General features: G+C 39.6%; 1 protein-coding gene across 5 annotated transcripts in view; it reads right to left on the reverse strand.

Moving 5' to 3' along the window:
• The window catches only part of ACER3 (alkaline ceramidase 3), a 184,555-nt gene that overhangs the window by 78,117 nt on the left and 81,615 nt on the right, over window positions 1-24,823 (reverse strand). The window contains exon 2 of one of the 5 annotated variants that reach the window (XM_072610779.1): window positions 15,827-15,917. The exons of the other annotated variants lie outside the window; for them this stretch is intronic. The gene's annotated coding sequence lies outside the window, so the exon portion shown is untranslated. The remainder of the gene's footprint in view (window positions 1-15,826; window positions 15,918-24,823) is intronic. 5 annotated transcript variants of the gene reach the window in all.

The raw sequence follows: 24,823 nt of genomic DNA on the forward strand, positions 1-24,823 counted from the left end.
GACCAAGGCGTTCGGATTACTACAAATATTCAAAACAACTACAAAGGACCTGTGAAGGAAGATGTTATACACCTTCACAGAAAGAACTGATAAACAGAAGTATGTATAGTATGGTTTTATATATATGTATGTATACATACACACGTGTGTGTGTATGTGTGTGTGTGTGTGTGTGTGTGTTTGAAAGACAGAGAGAGAAATGGTGCCCTTTTTTAGTGCTGAGTGGGGAAGGAGGGAGGGAGGGAGACAGTTTAGAACTCCAAGTACAACCAAAAAATAAATTCAATTTAATTTAAAAAATTGGTGGAAGACAGAACAAGACAAATAACTGTAATGAAAGTAAACTGTTAAAGTACACAATATTATGAAAGTTCCAAGAAAGGAAAGATTATCTCTGATTGAAAATGAGGGATCAAGAAATGGTGTGATTCTGACAAGACAGTAAACCTCCAGTGACTGAAAGTGTTCAAGAGGACCCTCTGTCAGGGAAGCTGCACAGCAGTAGGATGCGGGTGATTCTGGCTTGGGTAATATTTGACTTTCCTTACAAGTCTAAGATGTGTAAGATGGTGTACCATAGTGGGAAGAGTAGGTTTGGTGGGAGAAGACCTGTTGTTCCACTCTGTGACCTTGGGTAAATAATTTCCCTATTTCATGATCTCAGTTTCTTTTTCTACAAAATGGCAGGGTTGGATTATATTATTTCTGCGACTATCTTCTATCTCTAACAATCTAAATCTAGGATTTCCATAGATAGACATGGGAATCAAGGGGCATCTCAAGAGTAATCTAGGGCAAACCCCTTCCCCTCTCTGGGCCTCAGTTTCTTCATCTATAAAATGAGAGTATTGTATTAGATGACCTCGAAGGTCCCTTTGAAGTCTAAATCCTACAATCTTATAAAAATTAGAAAAGCTGACAATGGTAAGGAGAAGCAATTCTCCAGAATCTAGGGAAGTTTTCCCTGTATATACGTATATATATATACATACACACATAAATGTATAATACATGTATATGTACATAGTACTATAGAAAAAGATAAAGAGAACATTTGGTTCTACCCCTCGTAGAAAGGAAGGAAAAGCTAATAATAGAGAAGTCCTTGAAAAGGCAAAGGCATTTAATTTCTTTTTCACTTCTGTCTTTGCAGAAAGGATAAAATGTGAATAGCATATGAGAATAAACCTTGCTCATAAGGAGAGAACAAAAACTCATGGGGAAAGGAGACTGAGATGAATGGGGAGTCAAAATGATAGGAAAAGGATGCACAAAAGTCTATTAGAACAACAGAACAGAGTCTGCTCAGCAGAATCTAGTGACCTGCAATGAAGGGGAGAAATTTTACTATCACTTTTGTGAGGCAGCATCAAGGACAAGAGAAGGTCTTGAGCTCTGTGGAAAAGACAGATGGCATGCCCCTTTAAAAAAAAAATCAACAAATAATAAAGATACATTGTCAATAAAAACTGTGTCACTCACAAAGCTAATAAGAGCTAAGATGTAAAGCTGTACTTTGGGTCTCCACACACAGGCCTCTTTCACTACAGGTGACAAACATTTGCTCTGTATCTATCACGTGCATATTGTGAGTCACACATACAAAGATGAAATATGGCACACTTCAGGAGCTTACAATTCATTAGGAATCACTGACTACAAAATAAACTAGAACGTGATTAACTGCAAAGCAGCCAAAAGTATCATGAGAGACTGAAGGAAAGAGAGGTTACTCCCAGCTGAAAAGGGAAGTCAGGGAAGACTTCCTAGAGAAGTTTATACCCAAGGAGGTTAAGAAGTTAAAGGGAAACTCATTGGAGGCAGAGGTGCAGGGCGTGAAAGGGGTAACAGTCAGTGTAGCAAACTGGGTAACCAAGAATGTGTAAGAGAAGTAGTGTGAGATGAGGCCAGAAGGCAGGGTGGGTCCAGATTAAAGAGGGCCTTGAAAGCAGAACTCAGGAATTTATAGTCTATCCTTTGGTCAGAGAGAAAGCCCTGTAGATTTCTGAGCTGGGGAGGGATATGCTTGGGCATTAGTGAGATTATGTGGGCAATGGTATGAAGGATAAATGAGAAGCAGGCAGATGTGAAAATGAGGAAGCTATCATCACAACCCAGACAAGAAGGCCTGAGTTAGGTTGGAATGCAAAGGAAGTGGAGAACTAATCTTAAGTATTTATAGACAAGTCACTTTAAGATGGAAATCTGGGAACGGTTTAGCTCAAAAAGTCAAACAATCAATTGGTCCAGCTCTGAAAAGAACATAGGTAGAATCTGGGGAAAAGCAAGTTTAATTTTCTTCTGTGACAAAATGACAGGTCACATATCTAAAGAAAAAGTGATGAATGACTATATTCTCAGTTTTAGCACAGTTTTCAATTCTCCCTCACATGACAGCTCACAGAAAAATGGGAAAATTCAGTGATGAAGCAGATAAAACACTGGAGTCAGGAAGACCTGAGTTCAAATATGACCTCAGATACTTCCAGCTGTGTGATCCTTGGCAAGTGAATTGGGATAATAGCACCCATCTTGCAGGGTTGTTGTGAGGATCAAATGGGATAATATTCACAAAGTGCTATATAATTGATAGCTATGGCTATTACTATTTTTACATTCATTGTATTCGTCAAGGTATGTGGAATGACTATTTGTGTGTTATGTGTCTTTTATCATCTCTTAGACTGTGAACGCTGTGAGTGAAGAGGCCTTGATCTCTTTGATCTCTTTCCCCAATTGCCCTGCACCATAGGCAGGTGCTGAATAAATTTTGAATTTATTTGAAAGTACTTAAAGCGCCAGTACTTGGTTGCTGTTTTTTAAATTGGTCAGCAGAGGGCAGCAAAATCCAGCTCTGGGCAGCAGGGAGTCTGAGGATGGTGGCTAGTCCACTCAAGTTAAAGGACATTCCCCAGTGGGGGAGGGTAAAAGACCTGGCTGTGGCAAAGTGAAAAGCAGGCCATGAACAGGTGAAAACTGGGAACTTTGAGAAGGGGGAAACAAAGGTTCCAAGGCAGCAAAATCAAGGGCCTATTTGCAACTCATCGAACACAATGTACCATCTCTGGCCTCCATCTTTTGTCACATCTGCACATCAGCTGACCATGCCTGGAATGTTGTGGCCCCTCACTTCTTAGTCTCTCTGGTCTCCCCCAAGGCTTTGTTCAAATTCTCCTTTCTACAGAAGGCCTTTCCCAGTCCCTGCCAGCCTTTCTCTTCCAGGTTTCCTCTTTCTCCTGTACGTATCTTCTGTGTATCTAGATATTTGCATGTCTCCCCCATTAGGACATTTTTACATTCCTTGACAGCAGGGACCATTTACTGCCTTTCTCTCTATCCCCACACTTAGTACAGTGTTTGGCATATACAAGGTGCCACCTTTGGCAAACAAGCAGGATATGCTGTGGACTGAGATTCTGGAAGGGAATCGAACCTCAGTCAGGTGTGCCAATTCTGTACCTGCAAGAACAGAGGCCAAGCTGTAACCTAGTCAGAGGCAGAGTCACAGAATCTTAAAAGCTAGAAGAGGCCCCTGATGTCATCTTGGTCAGAGGGAAGGCCCTTCCTGAGAACTAGAGCCAACAAGGTTCCTATAACCTGGGAGACCAGTCTGAAGGGTTGAAGTGGTGCTATTCTCTCTGATTGTTACAAGGGTGGACACACCTCAGTTGGCTGCTGATGCTTGGTCTATTTTGGAGGAGATTACAAAAGCTTCTGCACTGGGTAGGAGTCCCTCCCAACACTGAGATTCCACACAGTGCACACATAGAAAGATGAATAACAGTACAAGGCAATACACAGTAAAGGGGAAACATGATACAGAATAAATGCTCCAAGAGTTTTACAAAAAGAAGGTATGGTGGGCTGCAGCAGTTTTGAAAAGTTTCACAGAGGTAGTTGATTGCAGTTGGACATTAAGAGATGGGTACAATTTAGATAAGGAGAAGAAAAGAAGCCATTCCTGGGAGAAGAAATAGAATAAATAAGGGAATTAGTTCTGTTGTGTTTCAGGCTGGGAGGAAGGCAGTAAGGAGACCAATCTGGCAAAAGCAAAGGGTCTATCTAGGGAGGTATAGCAGGGGTTTCCAATTTATAGTGCATGCTCATTTGAAGTTCATAACACTCAAATATTTTCACTAATAGTATCAAAATCTGCTTCTCTTCACAAAGTTTCGGAAACATTACATTTTAATCTGAACAAAGGGAGAAATGGCTACTTAATTCAATTCAACAAGTATGCATCAACTACTAATCCTGTGCAAAAGATAAAAAGATCAAAAAAATGACAGTCCCTTGGTCCATAAAAACTGACAGCTTTAAAGTGGGTAAGATGGCTGAGAGATGTACACAATTACAATGCAACTTAAGAGTAGAATTAGGTGGATAGGAAAGGTCAAAGGGAGATGTGTCAGAGAAGCGGAGGAGAGGGATCACTTTAAGCTTGGGAAATCAGGGAAGGCATCACGGATGTGGTGGCACCTGATGTAGGTAAAGACCATTAGATTTGGCAACTAAGAGGTCATTAGTAATTTTGTAGAGAGGAATTTCAATTGAATGATGAAGACAGAAACTGACTGCAGGGAGTTTAGACAAATAAGAGGAGAGGCAGAGGCACCTATTGTAGATGGCCCTCTCAAGATGTTTAGCCATGAAAGAAAAAGAGATATAAGATGATAGCTAGCAAGGATGGACACATCAAGTGAGGGTTTTTTAGGATGGGAAGATGTAGGCAGGAAGCAACTGAAGATTTGTGAGAACCTGAGGATTACAGAAGGAACAGTTTACTGGAGAAGTCAAGATGGAATGGGATGACTTGTGTATTTGTTGAATTGTGTGTATAGAAGGATTTGCCTTGGCAAGGCAAAGGCCACCTATGAAGAGAGGCCGGTAAAGTAGGTTAGAGCCAGATTATTAGAGGCCTTCAATGGAGGAGCTGATACTTAACTCAGTACATACTGAGAAAGTTACTGAAGGTTTCTGAGAAATGGTGTAATTAGACCTGTGTATAAGAAAGGCTACTTTGGCAGGAATTCGAAGGATGGAGTAGAGAGGGTAAAGACCACACAAAGGCAGGAAGACCAGTGGGGAGGCTACTGAAATAGTTCAGTTAAGAGGTAATGAGGTTCTGAACTATGTATAGTCAAGCCTGTGTGAATAAAGAGGAGAGAATACGGAAATACTGCAGAAGGAGAAAGCATAAGACTTGGAAACTAATTGGCTATGGTGTATGGAGAAGAAAAAAAAGCAACACGACTGAGATTTTTAGTTTGAATAACCTTAGGGTAGGGTGAGAAGGGGAGAATAGTGACATCAGCAGGGCTGGTTTATGATTGCCAGGATAAAGTACTGTGATCTGGGGGATCAGCTCTACCCACAGTAGTCATCAACAATTCAAAATCAACCTTGATGGGAATATATAGAATGTTATTCTACAGGGTTCAATCCAAGGACTGAATTTATTGGAAGTCCTTCAGATGACACAGATAAGGGAGCTGAAAATATTCTCAAATTAACAGATGAAACTAAATTAGGTAAGGTTACTGATCCTGTGGGAAAGATGAGTGCATTTGCAAATGCTTTGGAAACATGGTCCTACAAACTGCAAGGGATTCAATCAAGGATGAGTGGAAAAGTTTATACAACAGGATAGAAAAGCAGTATAACAGATATAGGACTGGAAGAGAGTAAGTAGGAACAAGTATGAGCATAAGATTACATAGCAAGGTAATACATAAGGATTATACTTGACAACAAGCTGAATATAAGTCAGAAACTGGTATCTTTCTTTGGAAAAACATTCAACAAGATACTACAACATCCTTCTGTTAAAATAAACAGTGACTTTTCTGGTATATTCCTCATTTTGTTCAGATCTTATTTAGAGGTCTTGTCTATTCAGTTCAGGGCCTTATGATATTTTTTTCCATCACCTCGATACCAAAATAATTCCATTATGCTCGTGTGCCACAATTTGTTTAGCCAATCCCCAACTGACAGGGCCTCTACTTTGTTTCTAGTTAGGTGCTACTTTAAAAAAAGAAAGTGAAAAGAAACAAAGTGAAGCTGGAATGATTTCAGAGAAGCACTGGCCTGGGAGGTAGGAGGACTGGTTCTGAAATTCAGCTCTGCTACTGACTCATTGTGTGACATTGTGACAATTCACTACCCAATTGTGAGACTCAGTTTCCTAATCTGTAAAATAAAAGACCTGAGATTACTTCCAGCTCTAATATTTTGTGTAGTGGAAGAACTGTATTGAACTTAAAAGAATTTGGGGTTGAATTCTGGTTCTGCTACTTATTGTGTGAATTTAGGCAAGTCTCTTAACCTCTTGAGGCCTCAGTTTCCTGATCTGAAAAATGATGAGAGCTTGGATTTGATCTCTAATGTCCCTTTCAGCTCTAAGTCTATGAACCTATGCTGGAAGGCCCTTCTGAATCTAACAGTCTATGTGCTTTCTAAGGTATCAAAGTGAAGAAAAATGTAAGAAAAAACTGTGATTGCTTAACTCTTACTAAAGTGAAGGTTAAAGGAGGATTATCCAAATATACAGAAGATTTTTTTTAATAATGAAGAACATGATCCCTTGTTCATAGAAAACTGAAAAGGAATAAATGGGTTTAAATTAAACTAAGGTTCCCCACCCCCCATCCCAGTTCTTGAATACTAGCATGGTAATTAAGCCTCTGACTAGGTTATCTAGATATGCCATCACTGAGTCTTCTATGAAAAGAACAGATGATCACTTTTCCTGGGTTAAGGTAAGGTTTAAGGTTTAAGGAATGCTGGTTGGAGTCAAATGACCAAGGTTCAAATTCTAAGTCTACTCCTTATTAGCTATGTAATCTTAGACACACCACTATAGAACCTCACTGGAAGTCAGAAGAGAATTCAGAGAATTCCAAACTAGACCCAACTAATGGCCTCATCTACATCCCTGACAAATAGTCAGCTGGTTGGTCAATAATCATCCAGTCCCTGCTTAAAGTTTTCCATTAAAAAATTCACTATTTCTTACATGGCAGCCCCCTCTACTCGAAGATGGTTCTGATCGGTAAGAAGCTTGTCTTTCAACAAAACTGAAATTGTCCTTGCAGTAAGTTCTAGCAGCTGGTCTAGTTTGTCCCTTAGGAACCAAGCCAAATAAGTTTAATGCTGCTTCTACAGGAAAACCTTACAAATATATCAAGAGAGTCCTAATATCCCCTCCAAGTCTTGTCTTCTCTAAGCAATATATCCTCAGTTATTTCCATCAATTACTGCCATGGTAATTTTGCACAGTTAGGAGTTATGTAGAATCCACACCTATCAGCATGGTCTGACCATATCACTGATTTTCATGCTCAAAAATCTTCAGTGGCTCCTTATTATCAATATGACAAATGTAACAAACTGTGTATTCAGGAACTTTTCCAGTACAGCTCTAAATTACCTCACTAGCCTTTATTTCATGGCATTCCTCGCACCTGGTCCGCCACTCAATTCAGTCCAATTAGCTTACAAACTCTTCTATGATCTCATTCTGACTCTCTCACCTGTATACAGTGATACAAGGCATGCTCTTTGCATAGAATGCACTCTCTTCTACACGATGTCTATGGGGAGTCTTTCCCTTCAAGGTCTAGTTCAGGTGTCACTTTTTCTATGAGGTCTTCCTCAATAACTAGAGCCCTCTGGCTGTATAGCCCCCTTCTCCTTACTGGTATTATGTATCACACTGACTATGCACAGAACCTCTAGTAAACTAATTATTTGAAAGGAAAGAAGATGTCACTTTCATCTAGCACAGAATCTCATATAAAATAGGAGCTTAACAAATATTTGCCAAATGAAGACTATAATATAATTTAAAATACTTTAGGGATGATATTAATGCATTTTAATGAAAAAATATAAAATTTCAAAACCCTTTTTATAAAATTGGAGAGGTTACATTTGAAATGCTTTATCTATCCATCAAATTTATTATTCCTACATTTAGTTACTTATCATATATTCATTATATACAATACTTATATTACTTCTATAATAGACATTTAGAAAAATGTTCTTAACAGTACAATTGCAATGAATTCTTAATGGAGAGTGTTATTTATTCAATATAACTGAGATACAAATGTACCAAAGGAAGGAGGAAAGTATTTATTAATCCAACAAATATTTATGTGCAAATTTATATGTATAGGCATTTAATGCTATACACAGACACCAAATCCTGAGCAAGAATCTAATGACCTTAGAGAGGCACAGGTGTTCTCATTATTGTTGTCCACTAACGCAAGAGCTTTAAAGAGAAAGGCAGGTTGGAAAGTGAACAGATGATTACGAAGATGGTATCCGAGATAAGGATTTGAGTTTTGAAAACTGCAGTTTTCATTATAGGAATGAAGGACTCCTGACCAGGGATGGAATGCATCTGTCAAAGACGGGTAAGGATATATTTCTTGAGTTTTGTAAATCTAGTCAAGAGGATTTTAAACTGAGAGGAAGATGGGTATGTGTATCCACTAAACAAGATAACAAAAAGTAACTGACGGAAGAAGAACAGCAGTAGAGAAAACCAGAAATTACAAAACACAAGAAAGGAACCACAACAAAAATCATGACCTTCCGAAGCCTAGGCAGAATCGCATAAAGTAAGAGTAGCACGCAGGAAGAAGGCCGATCTGACACCATTTATCAGTGAGACTTGTCAGTACAGTACCTTGACTATAACACAGTTTTGGAAGGATATATTTTTATTCAAAATAAAAATAAATAGCATGACAGGAACGGAGGGCAGCAGCATGTAATATCAAGAAATACTCATGTAAGGAAATATAAGAACTAAAAAGAGGAAATAAGAGTGGAACATATTTGTAGAGTTGAAAGGAGGCTAAAACATGAAAAATACACCCTCCCTGGACAGAAAGAGGTGCTACATGAAGACAAACAGATCACAAGCCTGGTAAGAAAGCATGATTAAGTAGTGATGAAAGACTTCAATTATCTGCTGGAGCTTTTGCTCTGATGAAAACCAGAGCACTTAAACCTTTACTGGCTTATTAATTATAATTTCATACCTCAAAAGGTAGAGATACCAGCAAGGGCAAACTTCATTTCTGGACCTAATTCTTACCAACAAGGATAACTGACTGTTAGAGTAGAAATAATGTGAACCTTAGGGACAGGGGAAAGAACCATTGCATCTTAGCATTTGTGCATGGTGGATTTTTGAAGAGTATATTTTAAAGGGTTTTGAGCAAGGACAAAACAGAAGTATAGAGTGTGGACAGCTATCTCAAGGAATTTAGCAAAGAACAGAACCTAACAGTTTCCAGGGATGGTTATGTAAAGTTAAAGTTTTTTTAAGGATAACGGAGCCATGGTATGTTTGTAGTCAGCAAGGAAGCAGCCAGTAGATAGTAAGACACTGAAGATCACAGAGGGAGTGGGAATTAGACAGTGGACCTTCTTCTGGAGAGGATGTGAGGGGATGGAATCAAGGACACACTTTCACAAAATTTTCTTGACAAAGAAAGGGGCCATCTCTTCATGTGAGATAGGAATTAAGGAGGAGATAGGGGAGGAAAAAGTTTAAGTGATATGAAGTGAGGAGGAAAAGAAAAGATGAAATTAATAGCCTTATGAGGTGAATGGCCTTAATTTTTTCAGTAAATATGGATCAAAGAAAGTACTCAGTGGAGAGAATGCAAGGGGGTATACTGCAGAAGGGCTGAGGAGAAATGAAAAGGTTTAGAAAAGGATTTTAGAGAGGGCCTGAAATAGGGTTGTAGCTATAACAGTGGAAGAAGTGTGTGTGTGTGTGTGTGTGTGTGTGTGTGTGTGTGTGTGTGTGTATACATATATATATATATCCATCCATCTATCTATCTATCTATCTATCTATCTATCTATCTATCTATCTATCTATCTATCTATCTATCTATCTCTCTATCTCTCTATCTCTCTATCTCCTCTTTTTCTACTGTTATAGCCACAACCTTAGTTCAGGCCCTCTAGTCTACTGCAGCAGCCGTCTAACTAGCTGAGTCTCCCTTCATTCCAGCTCATCCTCCATTCAGCTACCAAGGTGATTTTTTCTAAAATACAGGCCTGTCCAAAGGTCCCTTCCCTACTAAACCCCCACCCTGGCTCAAAGAACTCCAGTGGCAGAATAACAACCACCACCACCACTAACTAGAATTGGTATGAAGTTTTCCAGTTTGTAAAGCCCTTTACAAATATTTTTCATTTGATCTTCACAACCCTTAGAGATAGATGCTATTGTTGTCCCCATTCACTGAAACAACAATTCTTGACTCTAGCACTCCATCCACTTCAACGTCTAGCTGCCTGTAGGATATTTAATGCTTTTCATAACCTGACCCCTTCTTCATCCTTATGCCCCTTGCAGCTCCTCAGCTGTCTCTTCATGCCTTTCACTTATTTTCTTGCATACTTGGAATATTTTGTCCCCTTACCTCTGCTTCTTAGTTTCCCTGGCTTTCTTCAGACTCAGTACAAACCCCACCCTCTGAAGAACGACTTTCCTGGTCCCCTCAGCTAATTCCTTTCCCTTTCAGATGATTTTCATCTTGTTACCATTCAGTTACATCTGACTCTTTGTGACCCCATTTGGGGTTTTCTTGGTAAAGACACTGGGATGGTTTGCCATTTCCTTCTCTAGCTCCTTTTACAGATAAGGAAACTGAAGCAAATAGAGTGCAGTGACTTATCCAGGATCACCCAGCTAGTAAGTATCTGAGGCCAGATTTGAACACAGGAAGAGAAGTCTTCCTGCCTCCAAGCTCGGCACTCCACTGTGCTATCTGCCCACTTTCATACTCTGTGTATGTGCATGTGTACCTATGTGTGTGTATATATAAGGTATGGATATATTTACACATACATACATAAAAATGCGTGTGCATATATGTTATACTTACATATTTATGTCTGGTCTCCCCCAACAGAACTCATGGTCTTTGACAGCAGGGACTGTGGCTTACTGTTTGTTCGTTTGTTGCCTTTCTTTGTATCCTTAGCACTAAGCTCCTAAGAAATGCTTGCTGGATGACTGCTAGCAGTGAGGGCCCAATTGAGATTCTGTTGGTCTAGTCATCATAGTTTCATTCAGCAGTGCATAAGAGCAAAGGAGGAGGACGGTAAAAGTAATCCAAGGCTGAAGTTTGGCAAATCATGATCAGTGATGAGACAGGAGGACAAAGGATTCAAGTACAGAGGATAACAGAGAATTGAACTGATTCCTCGCAGGGTTTAAACAGGGAACGGAAGAGAGAAGTCAGAAAGTCAAAAAGCATTTTTAATTGCCTACTATTTACCAGGTACTGTGCTTGGCAATAGGAATACAAAAAGAGACAAATGATAGTTCCTAACTTCAAAGAGCTCACAATCTAATGGGGAAACAAGTAAACAAATATGTACAAACTATATACAGGATAAATAAGAAATAATTAACTGAGAAAAAGCACAAGAAGTGCAAGGGATTGGGACATACTTCCTGTATAAGAGATTTTAGATGGGATTAGAAGGAAGTCAGTAGGCAGAGATGAGGAGGGAGAACATTCCAGGCAGGGGGGATAACCAGAAAAATTCACAGAGCTAAGACTTGGAGGATCTTGTTCAGAGAATAACAAAGAGGTCAATGTCACAGGATCAAAGTAAGAGAGAGAGAGAGAGAGAGAGAGAGAGAGAGAGAGAGAGAGAGAGAGTGTGTGTGTGTGTGTGTGTGTGTGTGTGTGTGGTGGGGTTGAGGTATAAAAAGCTTGCTAAGGTACAGGGGTAGGTCATGAGTGTAGATGTGATGGCCTTAAAAAAAAAAAAAAGAGGTTGAGGGACTAGGAGTTATGGTGAGAACAAAGAACAGGTTAAGAATCACAGGAACCAAAAACAGAATGATAAAAGATTATGGCGTTTTGGAGTTCATGAACAAGACTGTGGAATACTTGTAGGGAATGGCCCAACAAAGGCATGTACTTGTTCCTGGCTCTATATATTTCAAAAGGTGTAAGAGAAGGAACATATAGCCTTGGAAATGGTTCCAAGAGATAAGATGACTTCCAGAAAAAGCAGGGTTTCAATGAGTATTGATTGTGAAAGAAAGTTGGTTAATAATAGAGAAGGTTCCCAAAGGGCATGTGGAAAGGGAAGGCAAAGGAGGACAGGGCCTGGAGAGATTTAGGCTGAAGCGGACAGGACTGAGAACACAGGAAGAAGAAACAAAGAAAAGGTGGTTCTGCTCCAGGTCTGAATCACAGGACTGTGAGGAGTAGGATAGAGGCATTTCCTAGGCATAATACCTGAGAAGTACCAAATACAGAGAAGCTAAATCGATCTCAAGGCTCTGGTTAAAATGGCATGCAAGTACTGACTCTGAGGCAGAGTCCCCACAGTTGTTATAACAGGGAAAGAGGAGAAAGTACATGTTGGTTCTTTAACCATATCAACTGCATCATAAATATCAAGAAGTGGGGGATATGGGAAACTGGGACACTAATGCACTGTTGGTGGAGCTGTGAACTAATCCAGTCATTCTGGAGAGCAATGTGGAACTATGCCCAAAGGGCTATAAAACTATGCATATCTTCTGATCCAGCAATACCACTGCTAGGTCTATATCCTGAAGAGATTTTTCTTAAAAAAAAAAAAAAAAAAAAGGAAAAAGGACCCATTTGTACAAAACATTTCTTTTGTAGGGGCTAAGAACTGGAAATGGAGGGGATGCCTACCAATTGGGGAATGGCTAAACAAGCTGTGGCACATGATTGTGACTGAATATTATTGTGCCGTAAGAAATGACAAGCAGGATGATTTCAGAAAAACCTGGACTCAATGAACTGATGCAAAGAGAAGTGAGCAGAACCAGAAGAATGTTGTACACAGTAACAGCAACATTGCATGAAGAATTGTGAAATGACTTAGCTATTCTCAGCAATACAATTATGCTGAAGCATGCTATCACCCTCCAGAGAAAGAACTGATATTGTCTGAATATAGACTAAAGCATGCTATTTTTCACTTTCATTCTTTTTCTTTATCTGAGTCTTCTTGTGCAAAATGACAATTGTGGAAATGTTTTACATGATTGTTCATATATAACCTACTACATCTGATTGCTTACTGTCTCAAGGTGGGGGAAGGACAAAGGGAGAGAATGATAGAACTTGGAGCTCAAAACTTAAAAAAACCCACAAATACTAAAAAATTGTTTCAATTTGTAATGGGAGAAAAAAATATGTATTTTTAAAAATTAAATACTAAAATTTATCTTTCCATATAATTGGAAAAAATCAAGTACTATTAAAAATAAAAAAATATTAACAAACATTTCTTGAGTGTTTATTCTATGTAGAGAAACCAAAAAAGAGATGTGAAAAATAGCTCCTGTCTTTGAAGAGTTTAATATCTGCTTTGGGAGTGAGGAGCACAGTGGCAAGTGCCAGCTGCCTCTACTGTAGATCACTCTGCTGATTCCTATCACTCTACATGGCATGGATAACCCTAGGCCAAATGTTATGATGGATGTTCCACTCTGGTGAGAAAACAGAAAGAGAAGAAATTTAGATTTGACACACCAAAAAGCTTCCTAATGATTACAGCTATATAAAACTAAAATGGGCTGTCTTAGGAAGTAGTGGGTTTTCCTTCACTATATGTCTCCATGAAAAGGCTGTACTTGTTGAGTATGTTGTGGAGGCTTGTTTAGTCATGGGCTGGACTAGCAGGCTTCTGGGATCCCTTTCTTATTAAATTCGATAATCAAACCTCTTCATAATTCAGTCCCCTCCTGCCTTTCCAGTCTTTTACACCTGGCTCCCTATCATGTATTCTTTGATCTAGTGACACTGGTCTCCTGGCTGTTTCACAAATAAGACCCTCCATCTCAGCTCCAGGCCTATTCTCTGGCTGTCCCCATGCCTGGAACACACTCTCTCTCCTCCACTCCAACTACTGACCTCCCTGGGTTCCTTCAAGTCCTAACTAAAATCCTCTCCTCTACAGGAAACCTTCCCCAACCCCTTTAATTCTAGTGCCTTCCCTCAGTTAATTATTTATTATTCATCTTGTACATATTTATTTGCATGCAGTCTCCTCCATTATATCACATGCTCCTTGAGGGCAAGGACTGTCCTCTTTTTTTTGTTTTTAATTCCCATAGCTTTGCATAGTACCTGGGCACATAGCAGCCATTTAATAAATATTGACTGATTGACTGATTAATCATATATGTTAATTACTATGCTATGTGCTTGGAATAGAAAGAAAAAAATTGGAAAGTCTCTGCCCTAAGGGAACTTACTTTCTACTAGACTCAGTTTGAACTTGGGTTATCAGACTCCTGATCTTTATATGCTTTATTAATGTACAGTACAGTCCCTTTGATAATTTTAAATTTGAAGTGCTTCTGTCTCCACTAAGATACTTCTTAAAAAGGTTACGTGGTTCCCCAAATGATAAACTGTCAAAGGATATTAACAGGCAATTAATTGTCAGAGGAAGAAAACTGAACTATCAATAATCATGTAAAAATGCTACAAATTACTAAACATCACAGAAATGTCAATTAAAACAACTCTGAGGCACCACTTCACATCTATCAGATTGGCAAAGTTGATAAAAACCAGAAAGTGACAAATGCTGTAGGCACTATGGGAAAACAGGAATGCTAATTACTTATTGGTGGAACTGTGAACTATCCAGCTATTCTGGAAAGCAATTTGGAATTACGCCCAAAAAGCTATTAAACTGCATATTCCCTTTGACCCAATGATACTGCTAACAGATACATATCCTAAAGAGATCAAAGAAAGGAGGAAGGAACTCACTGTAAAAATATTTACAGTAGTTCTTTTTGTGTTGGCAAAGAACTGGAAACTGAGGGGATGTCCACCCATTGGGAAATGGGTGAACAAGTTATGGTATGAATGTGATGGAATTGTATTGTGCTGTAAAAAGTGATGAAGGAAATGGTTTCAGAAAAACCTGAAAAGACATATATGAACTAATGTAGAGTAAAGTTAACAGAACCAGGAGAACAACTATACAATATAAACAACTTTGAATGACTTAAGGAATGTGGATTAACACAATGACTAACTACAATCCCAAAGGACTCATGATGAAATATACTAGCCACCTCCAGAGAGAGAAGGTATGGATTCTGAGTGGAAATTGAAGCATATTTTCTTTCTTTTGGAGGGAGAAGAGGGAGGGGAAGGGACATGGGTAATGTGGGAATTTGGTTTGCTTGACAATATATTTGTGTTCTCCATGGAAGGGGAGAATTTAGAACTGAAAAGAAAACAAAACTGAATTTTAAAAATTAAAGGGTTTACAAAATAATAGTTGTGTTCTACAAATTATTTGTGATTCTCATTCTTATAGAGCTTGAAATCTTACGTGTAAAGACAAGTTATTAGAACAGGATGGTCCATAAAAAGGACTATTGAGAGCTTTAAAAAGAAGATGCAGGAGAAACTGCTTCCAGATGGGCCAACAGGGAAAACTTCATGGAGGAAATAGTACCAGGGTTGGGTTGTGCAGGTCTACATCAAAGTGCAGATACAGTGGGGGGATCGGTTTGAGGAGGTGAGGTTAGGGACAAGGAGAGCAATTCAGGAATGGGGAATAGCACAAGAAAACACACAGAAAAAAGTGACAGTCAAGAAAGAGGAGAATGTATGTGAAATGTGTCTGATCAGCTCCCAGTGCAATGTGGTACACTAAACATTTCAACACTGAAACTGCATTTAGAAGCCTAAGCTTCTACTTAGCTCTTCCACTTACTAAAGAGGTGGGATGACATCATGAGTATTGGACTTACAGTCAGGAACCCCAAGAGTCACATCTCACTTCAGACTTATTAGCTGTATGACTCTGCGCAACTCTCTTTCTTTCTGAGTCTTTTTCTTCATCTGTAAAGACAGGGGGTAGTAATAAAATCAAATCCACAGGGTTGTTTGAGAAGCAAATGAAATAATATATGTAAAGTACTCTGCAAACACTATATAAATGTGAACAAGAATTGTCAGTCACATAACCATGGACAAGTCACTTTCCCTCTCAGAGCCTCAGTTTCTTCACCTGTAAAATGCATTTGGACTCCCTATCAGGACTAGGGTGGGAGGAGTGATTAAAACTACAAGAAGGGGTTATCATAATTATTGGAGGCAAAGGGAGGAACTTTCTTTTCTGCGAGTTGCAGTGTCAAGATGCTGCCTCCATTGAGGGCAGTAAAGGAAGCTGTTCATCAGTCCTGTGTAGAGCAAAGCCCTGAGGCACCAAGGGAGACAGCACTGAGTTCAGTTGCATTTAGAATTGCAAAACCACCACCCAGAATTGAAGATCAAAAATAGCAGCCCTAAATCCCAGTGAAGTCGAACAAGGAATGTGTGCTCCTGCATTGCCATGGGAAAAAGAAGAGCCAACGGGCCAGGAAGAAGCCCCAGGTGTTTGGGGCCTGAAAATGACGTAGCACACGTTTTCCTCAGGTCAAGCTGTCAATGATTTTTACTGATTATGGAACTATTCCAAACCAGAGAAATGCTCCTAGAAACACAGAGCTGGCAGGGTTCTCTGAGTTTATCTCATTCAGCCCCAAGCTGAAGTATGAATTTTACCTCCAACATCCCTGAAAAAATGGAGTCCCAGCACAAACAGCTTGAAGTCATTCATGACACTTCTGGACAGCTCTGACGGCTCACAAGCTTTTCCTGACACTGAACTAAAATCTACCTCCCTGCACCTTCAACTACTGATCCTAGTCCCAGTTTCTAGAGCCAAGAACAACTATTTTAATCCCCTTTGTGGTACACTGTATTGCGGTAGCTTTAAGTACAAAGTTCTTTATCTCCAAATCTCCATCACACCAAACTTGGGGAACAGACTACTTTCTCATCTGCAAAATGGGGAGAGTATTACTTACATTAAGAACTTTATATATTTGTTATGGGGATCAAATGAAATAGTGTGTGTGTAATGGGGGTAAACATATAAGCTTTCTCCTTGCCCCATTCACTGGACTTTGGGCCACATTTTGGTGGTCCAGGGGTGTTCAGGCTCAACACAGAAGAGATCAGTGCTTTAGGATGATGCAGCAAACCATACATGACCTCTTGGTTCCCACTTTCCCCATCTCACCTCCCTGATAATGGCTACCAAAGAATGTAGGAAAATGAACCCTATCCTTTTCTTCAGGGGCCAAACTCCCTTAGGACTGAGCCCAGAACTAATGAACCCTTAATGGAAAAGGGACCTCCAGGGTACACCAGCAGGTCTATGTTAACATAAAGAAAGCTTCTTAGTTACCAAAAACTACTAGAAAAACATGCCATGTTTTCATACTAAAGCAATCTGTGCACTCACTGTTGAAGGTATTCCTTCTACTAATACAGACAGCAATTCTGCTTTTTCAGGGAGTTGCCACAGGTAAAAAAAAAAAAAAAAAACAACATTATTTAGTGGCCAACCTGCTGAAGGATGAAACTCTCTGCTCCCAGTTAAGCTGGTCCTCAGACAAAAGGCACACACTGTGGCCTTCATTTATCTGTAGTAGGACCTGCTGGAACTTTTATCCCACTGGCATAGCCTTTGAGAATACAGGATTTGAATCCATGCACTATAAAGCACTATTAAAATGTGTTCATGAGGTATCATGGGAGGATGTTAGCGTATAAAGTTCTATGATCAAACAAGATTTTATATACATATATAAATATGTATTATTAGCATGGTGCTTTACAAACTTTATTGTACAAATGCTTTAATAATTATTATTAATTCCAAGTGCTAAAAAAGTACACGAGAAGGAAAAAAGTGAATTTGGGCTTGAGTGTTGGGAACATCAGGGGAAGATTAATGAAACAGGTGGCAGCTGAACTATGCCTTGAAGGGCAGGATCACCAATATGTCTATTTATTATACAACTGCTGGCCTAGTTCCAAATACTGATTTTTTTTTACCCTTGCTGACACAAACATGCTCTTATTTACCAGTCCCAGATATAATAAAGTGAGGTATTTATGGAAATGAGTAAATGGGAAATGCGTAACTAGGATGAGAACCTTGTCATAAGACTGCATGGTGAAGCTGAAAAAGGAGTTAAGAGATTTGTCTTGGCCCTGGTTTTGTGGCAATGAAATCTCTCTGGACTTCAGTTTTCTTATCTGTAAAATGAAGGAGCTAAACTAGCTGGTCCCTAAGGGTCCTTCTAGCTCTGATATTACATATTCTAAAATCATTTCCAATTCCGCCATTTTATGATAATCCATGCAGCTGTTTTCACTGGGCAGTGTGGTAGGTGGCAATGACCTGCCAGTCAGGCAGGGAAATGTTTACTGAGCACCCTCAGAGAGCATAGCTCAGTTCTGCAAATTATTTTTTTTAAATCATTAAACCCACAGCATTGCCATGACACTCTCACAAAATCAGCACTGGTCCTTCTCAAACTGACCAAAGGCTCTTTATTCTTCTTGGCTATCAGCACATCCTTCCAGAGTTTCCTATATTTGAAAAGAGCAGAAATATCTGCCTGCAGCAAACAGTACTGAGATCTCCTGCAGAGATTCCAATGAAAAAAATAGGAAGAACATATTCAATTTCACTGTGTTGCTGCCAACATCAGGTCTAGGGCAGGAACTTAGAATCACAGCGGATATGTGTAGCTCTGTAGGCTTGCAAAGTGCCTTCATATCTGCAATCTAATCTGATCTTCCCAACAGCTCTGTGAGGTAGATGGTGCAAGTGTCATCACATCTGAGGCTCAGAGATGAAGGACTTTCTCGATTACATGGCTAATAACTGTCGGAGACAGCACTGGAACCTGGATCCTCAGATTTCAAGATGGCTCTCCTGTGTCCTTGGATTTCCATGAAGTTCAGGTGGGACTCCAAAGGGAGGAAGCATGGCCTATCCAAAAGAGCTGAGAAATATGACAAAGAACACTGGGTCCATGTCCTGACTCCATTAATTTCTTCCTGGGTGATAAGTATTTGTGCTTTCCAAACCTCAATTTCCTTATTTGTAAAATGATGATACCTGTTTCTCAAGACTATTATGAGAAAAGTGCTTTGCAAAAGTAAAGTACTACAGAAATGTGAATTATTATTGTTATTATTTAGAGAAGCAGCAGGGCGTGGTGGAAATAACCCTGGACTGGGATCAGAAGCCCTAGTCTCAAATCCTAGCAGCTCTACCAGGTACTAGCTATGCAACTCTGGGCAGGCTGTATGATCTCTGAGCCTCCGTTTTCTCATTTATAAAATAGGAATAACACACTCCTGACACCTCATTAGGTTGCTGTGAAAAAAATATTCTAGAAATGAACTGTCATTATTTCTCTCATCATTTTAAGCATATGGGTTAGCAGAGTCACTATTACGTTTACTTCAAGAGAGTTCACAAAATCCTAACTAGGGGCCTAATGGTAAATGTTTAACATTTGGCTCTCTTGTGGCACACTTTTAAGTTCAATCTTTTAAGGGTACTTTCAAGTACCCTTAACATTCTTTCCGTCACTTTCTTAAGTCTAAGCAGTCAACAAAACAATCACTCAGGTGCTGATTTGTATCATTACTGATGCCTGACGCATCAAAGCTCACCCCGAACATTTCGCGATGATCTCCCACAAGCTGACTGCCACAGGCTTCCTGGAGCAGACCCCTGCTTCTAACCTTGGCCTACCTTTGTTGAGAGAGGTAGCACCAATGGTCAAAAGGACACTGCAATATTTGGAGCCAGAGGGGCTAGAAGTGAACATGGTGCTGCCGTTTCCTACCTTTGTGACCACTCTGGGCTCAGTCCCCTCATCTGTTAAACAACGGGGGCTGCACTAGATCTCTTTGAAAGTTCTTTCCATCTTTAAATCCATGATCCTACTCTCTCTCCTATATGATCCTGGGAGTTCTTAAGACCTTTGGCCAGTCCTGGGGCCTGGTCCTAAAAGAATCTGCAGAGCATGCTCCTGCTCACTGCTGAGGGGGGACTCAGAGAGGCCTTTATGTCTGGTTGTTGCCTGCACTTTTCTCTCCCTGATGCTGGCTTCCTGTTTCTTCCTGAGCAGTTTTAAAACATGATCATCAGCCCTGCATCTCTGGGTGCCTTCTCCTCTCCAATCCTCTTCCTCTATGCTCCACATATCTCTCCTACTATCCTCTTTACATAGAGGGTGACTGAAAGTGGCTGAGATTCCAGGACCATCGGTATTTTCACTGGGCCACGCTGCCTCTTCACTCTCCACACTCTTCTGTGACAGCATATTTATTAGAGAGAGGTAGAAAACAGGATTCCTGTCCTTTTTCTGCCACTTTCTCTTTGACATTTTGGCAGTTTTCTCATCGTAAAATGAGGAGACTGGACTATATCAGGGGTTCTTACCTTTTCTTTGGACCTCAATAGTTCTCTGGAGAAGCCTAGGGACCCTTTCTCAGAATTATGCATAAACAAAAATTCATAGAAAAAGGAAACCAGTTGTACTGAAATACAATTATTAAAGTACTAAATGAAAAAATTCATAGGTTGTCAGGTTAAGAATGCCCGGACAAGATAACAACAATGGTTCATACTGCCAAAGTGCCTTACAATTTAAAAAGCACTTTCCTTAAGAGCAAGAGTTGCAAACGACTAGTAATTATAAGAAAGACTGTTCCAAATCACTAGCAATAAGACAAATGCAAACCAAAACAACTTCTGTGTCTTATCTCACATCTAGCAAAATGGCAAAGATGATAAAAAGCAGAAAATGGCCAATGTTCAAGGGGTGGGGAAAAGACAAGCACATCTGTACGTTCGTGGAGCTAAGAACTCGTCTGCTCATTGGAGAAAGTAGCTTGGAACTACACTGAGAAAGCGCTTTTCTCATGGCTACTTTATGGGGCTGACAGAGCAGAGAATATCAGCAGCAGTTTATAAAGGAGAAGGCTTAAAGATATTAAATGACTTGCCCTTTATCACATAGCTAGTAAGTGACAGAATTAGAATTTAAACTCACATTTCCTGATTCCAAGTTCAGTGCACTTTCTGTTATACCTTGTTGCTTCTCATACACTGGATAGAATGCTACTGTAAACAGAATGCTAGATATGAACTTAGGAAGAACCTGGGTTCAAATCTTACCTCTGGCACTAGCTTTGTGACCAAGGGAAAGTTATTTAATCTCTGAGTTTCAGTTTTCTCATGTGTAAAATGGGAATAAAATATCCACATTATTTATTTTCACTCTTCTGCATCACTCATATTCAAGCCAGATGCCAAGAAACGGATTACATCTCCATAGCATCTTTGCATCCATTCCCCTTCTATCTCCTCACATGGCCACCTCTCTAGTTCAGGTCCTCATTACTTCTTCCTTAGACTATTGCAATAATTTCCTAATTTGTCCCTTTGCTTCAAGTTTCTCATCTCTCCAATCAATTCCTCACATAGTGGCCAAGGTGGTATTCTTAATGCACAGGTCTGATCCAGAAACTCCGTACCTCAAGAAGCTCCAAGGCTTCACAAACACCTTTGGGATCCAATGCAGACTCCTGTTTTGCATTTAGAGTCCTTCATCTTGCTCCAGGCTTATTTCCCATCGCTCCTCTTCAGTACTCTACCTTCTCATCTCCAGACCTTTTTACAGGCTGGCCTCCGGACTGGGAATACACTTCCTCTTTGTTGTCATCTCAGAAACTCTAGCTTTCTTTAAAACTTCAAAGCTCAGTTCAAGTGTCACCTCCTCCATGAAGCTCTTTCTCATTCCTCCTTCCCTTCAATGAGTTCCTGCCCTTGCCAATATTTAATATTTATCCCAGATATGCTTTTTATTTACTTTTAAGTGTGTATGCTATTTCCCCTGTTAGAAAGTTAACACATTAAAACCAGGAGCAAGACGTTTTTGTCCTAGGATGGTGCCTAGAATATAGCAGGTACTTAATAGAGGCATGTGGGTTGTTTTCAAACAATCCAGCCCACTCTCATTCTCCTATCCCTCACAAAGTTGTTAAGAAGATCAAATGGCCCAATATAAGTAAAGCTCTCTAAAGTACTATGTGAATATCTGTTGTTGTAAGAGGCAATCTTAGTGCAGTGGAAAAGGGTTCAAGTCCCACCTCTGACATACTGGCTGGGTGACAGAAGGCTACTGGGCAAGCCACTTAATTCTAAGCCCCTAAAGTGCAAAGAAGGTGCCAGCACTATGGGTAGAGGGGGTTTCTCCATATGGAAACTCCCTCATATATTTACATGTATCTCTAATCACTGAGAGTTCCCTCCAATTATATGAATCATAAACCACTCACATTTGGTCACTCTATGCGACTCTTATCTGTGCTTTGCAAAAAACGTTTGCAATAGGAGACTTCTAGAAGTGCTAGAGGCACTTCTCCCAGCTTCAGAGGGCACCAGCAGAGCATTCTGACTTCCCACCTTTCACTTCTCTTTCTTGTCATCTGACTGACCCATCTTCTCATCCTGTCACACCATCCCTCCATGGTGCAGTTTGGACCCAATCCTTCTTTTAGGTCCTTACTGCTTGTGTATTGCAGACTGCTCATACCAAACATGTGACTTTCCACTGTCTTCTCTGTATGAAACTCTTCAGTCATTTGGGGATGTTTCTTACTGCCACTGAGCAATATCCATAATGTGCTATTACTATCAAAGAAAAAAATGCATTTTTTCCCACAAAAAGCAGGAGGCAGTAGAAAAGCTGTGCAATTTCCCAAAAAACAATCAGCTCAGATCAGTGTCCATCTATACTGCGTGTCCCAGATATACATACTATTGGACAAGCACTATAAAGAGTGTTGAAATCTGGGCAATGGACATTTTTATCCACTTGGGTCTTTCCTGTGTGGATGGATGGGTCAAATTCCTTTGAATGATTATAGATCTTTTCTAGAAGGCTCTTCAGTGTCCTGGATCTTCAAGCAATCAGCCCTTTGTCATCCACAAAGGAGTTATCTGGAAGACCTCACCATCCACGGAGAATCCCTCTTCAACCTGAACACTGCACTGGATCCTCCTGATCATAGTAACAAACAAACTTTGGCAAACACACAACTCCCTATTTTATGCCTTGCCTGATGCTTATTATCAGAGAGACAGAGAACAGTATAATTTCTGTTTATATCTTCCTAGGAATGCTGCATGATTGTCATGCATGGATGGGATACACCATGCTGTAAAGGAGTCTGTACAGTAGTGTTCTATTCTAGCCAATCAAATGCTTTTTCCTAGTAAACATTTAAACAATAAGCACAATGGTATCTTATGTTTTCTACATCTTTCAATTAAATGCCAGGCGGTAAAGATGTAGTCCATTGCTATTTATCAGTTTCAAAAGCTTCCTTGTGCAGAAAAAGAGTGCAAAAAAAGTCCAGTGCAAAACCCCACTAATACTCTCATCAAGGATGCCAAATAGAGTGAGATAGCGGCCAAAGATTCATGAATAGATGACTTCCATAAAGATTTTTTAATAGGTGGGAGGGTAGGCATTTGGGTTAGTGGGTACTGCTACTCTCTTGGTCACTTTTTTGGGGGGGGATTAATAAGGCCCAAGATTTTTTTCTGCACCCTCTTTAAGGTACCCTATCTATTGGTCCTCCAATGCCTTCACATTACATCACCTCAAGCATGGATCTCCTCTACATGTAACTTGATCCAATCTGGCTACTTTTCTTGTTTTTGTTCTCTTTGGCACTATTCCTACCTCCTCTATAAGCTCTTTGGGGATTGTGATGTTAGGGTCCAAATACAGTAATTACATTATCTTTGATGGAAAAAAATAGCTCATTAAAATAATTTTGGCAAATCTTTTCCCTTTTTATTCTGTTTGCAGTCCTTCCATTTTCATCCTCGAATGTCCACAGAATGACTTGACTTTGCTTACCTGGATATGTTGCCAAGGTTTCTTCAAACTGGTTTTATCTTCTATTTCTTTCTGCTTTATGAGACAACATTGCTCATAATTGTCCATCATCCTTCTTCATAAGATAATACAGATGAGGTTATATTCTAACTCAGTATTGTCTTGAGCAGTCAGATGTTTGTTGACTAAAGTGCATTCTGGGATCTTTTGTTCTTCTTGCTGTGGCAGTTAACTTACACTAGTTAAACTTCTGGATGAAATTATTAGTGTAAGTCAATGTCATTTCTGTGGCTCATTTTCCATTTTTTAATTTTCAATTGCTTGTTTACATAATTCAGGGTTAAATCATTTTAATTGTATGTCATATATATTTTCACTATTAATGCTCTCTTCTGGTCTTTATACAAATTCTGTCCTTAGCTCTGCTGACTTGGGATAATTATAGACAGACAGCTGACTCACGGATAACTGCCACAAAAAAAAGGCACATTTTTTCCTGTCTCTTAAAATACAATATACTTTATCCTCTGTGGTATTATGCAGTGCTTTCTATGTGTATTGCCTACCCATTGTTTTTTTTCCCAAATAAAATATCCACAAAACGGAAGCCTGAGGCTTCTGAATAATCTTCAAGTCTCTGACCTCTCTTTTTTTCCCTGAACATTATTTTCCCATTTTTCCTTCCTACTTTTTCACTGACGTCACCAAATATCTGAGTGGATTTTGATTCGATTTGGAGAGTCTTATCACGTTGTTTGTGGAACTTCTCTCTGATTTCTTCGTTAGTAACTGATATGGGGGCAGAAGCTTCTATGATTTCCATGGTGGTCATTCTGCAAATACTTATCATTAGCAACATATTAGTACTGAATGCCAAGTGACCCATGAAATAATGTTTCCTGTAATTTGGCATATGATAAAACCTAGTCACAACTCCTTCCTTTGCCTCTCCAGGAATAACTCATGAACCATCAT

The sequence above is a fragment of the Notamacropus eugenii genome, chromosome 5 (assembly GCF_028372415.1).
Source record: "Notamacropus eugenii isolate mMacEug1 chromosome 5, mMacEug1.pri_v2, whole genome shotgun sequence".
Taxonomy (NCBI): Eukaryota; Metazoa; Chordata; class Mammalia; order Diprotodontia; family Macropodidae; genus Notamacropus; species Notamacropus eugenii.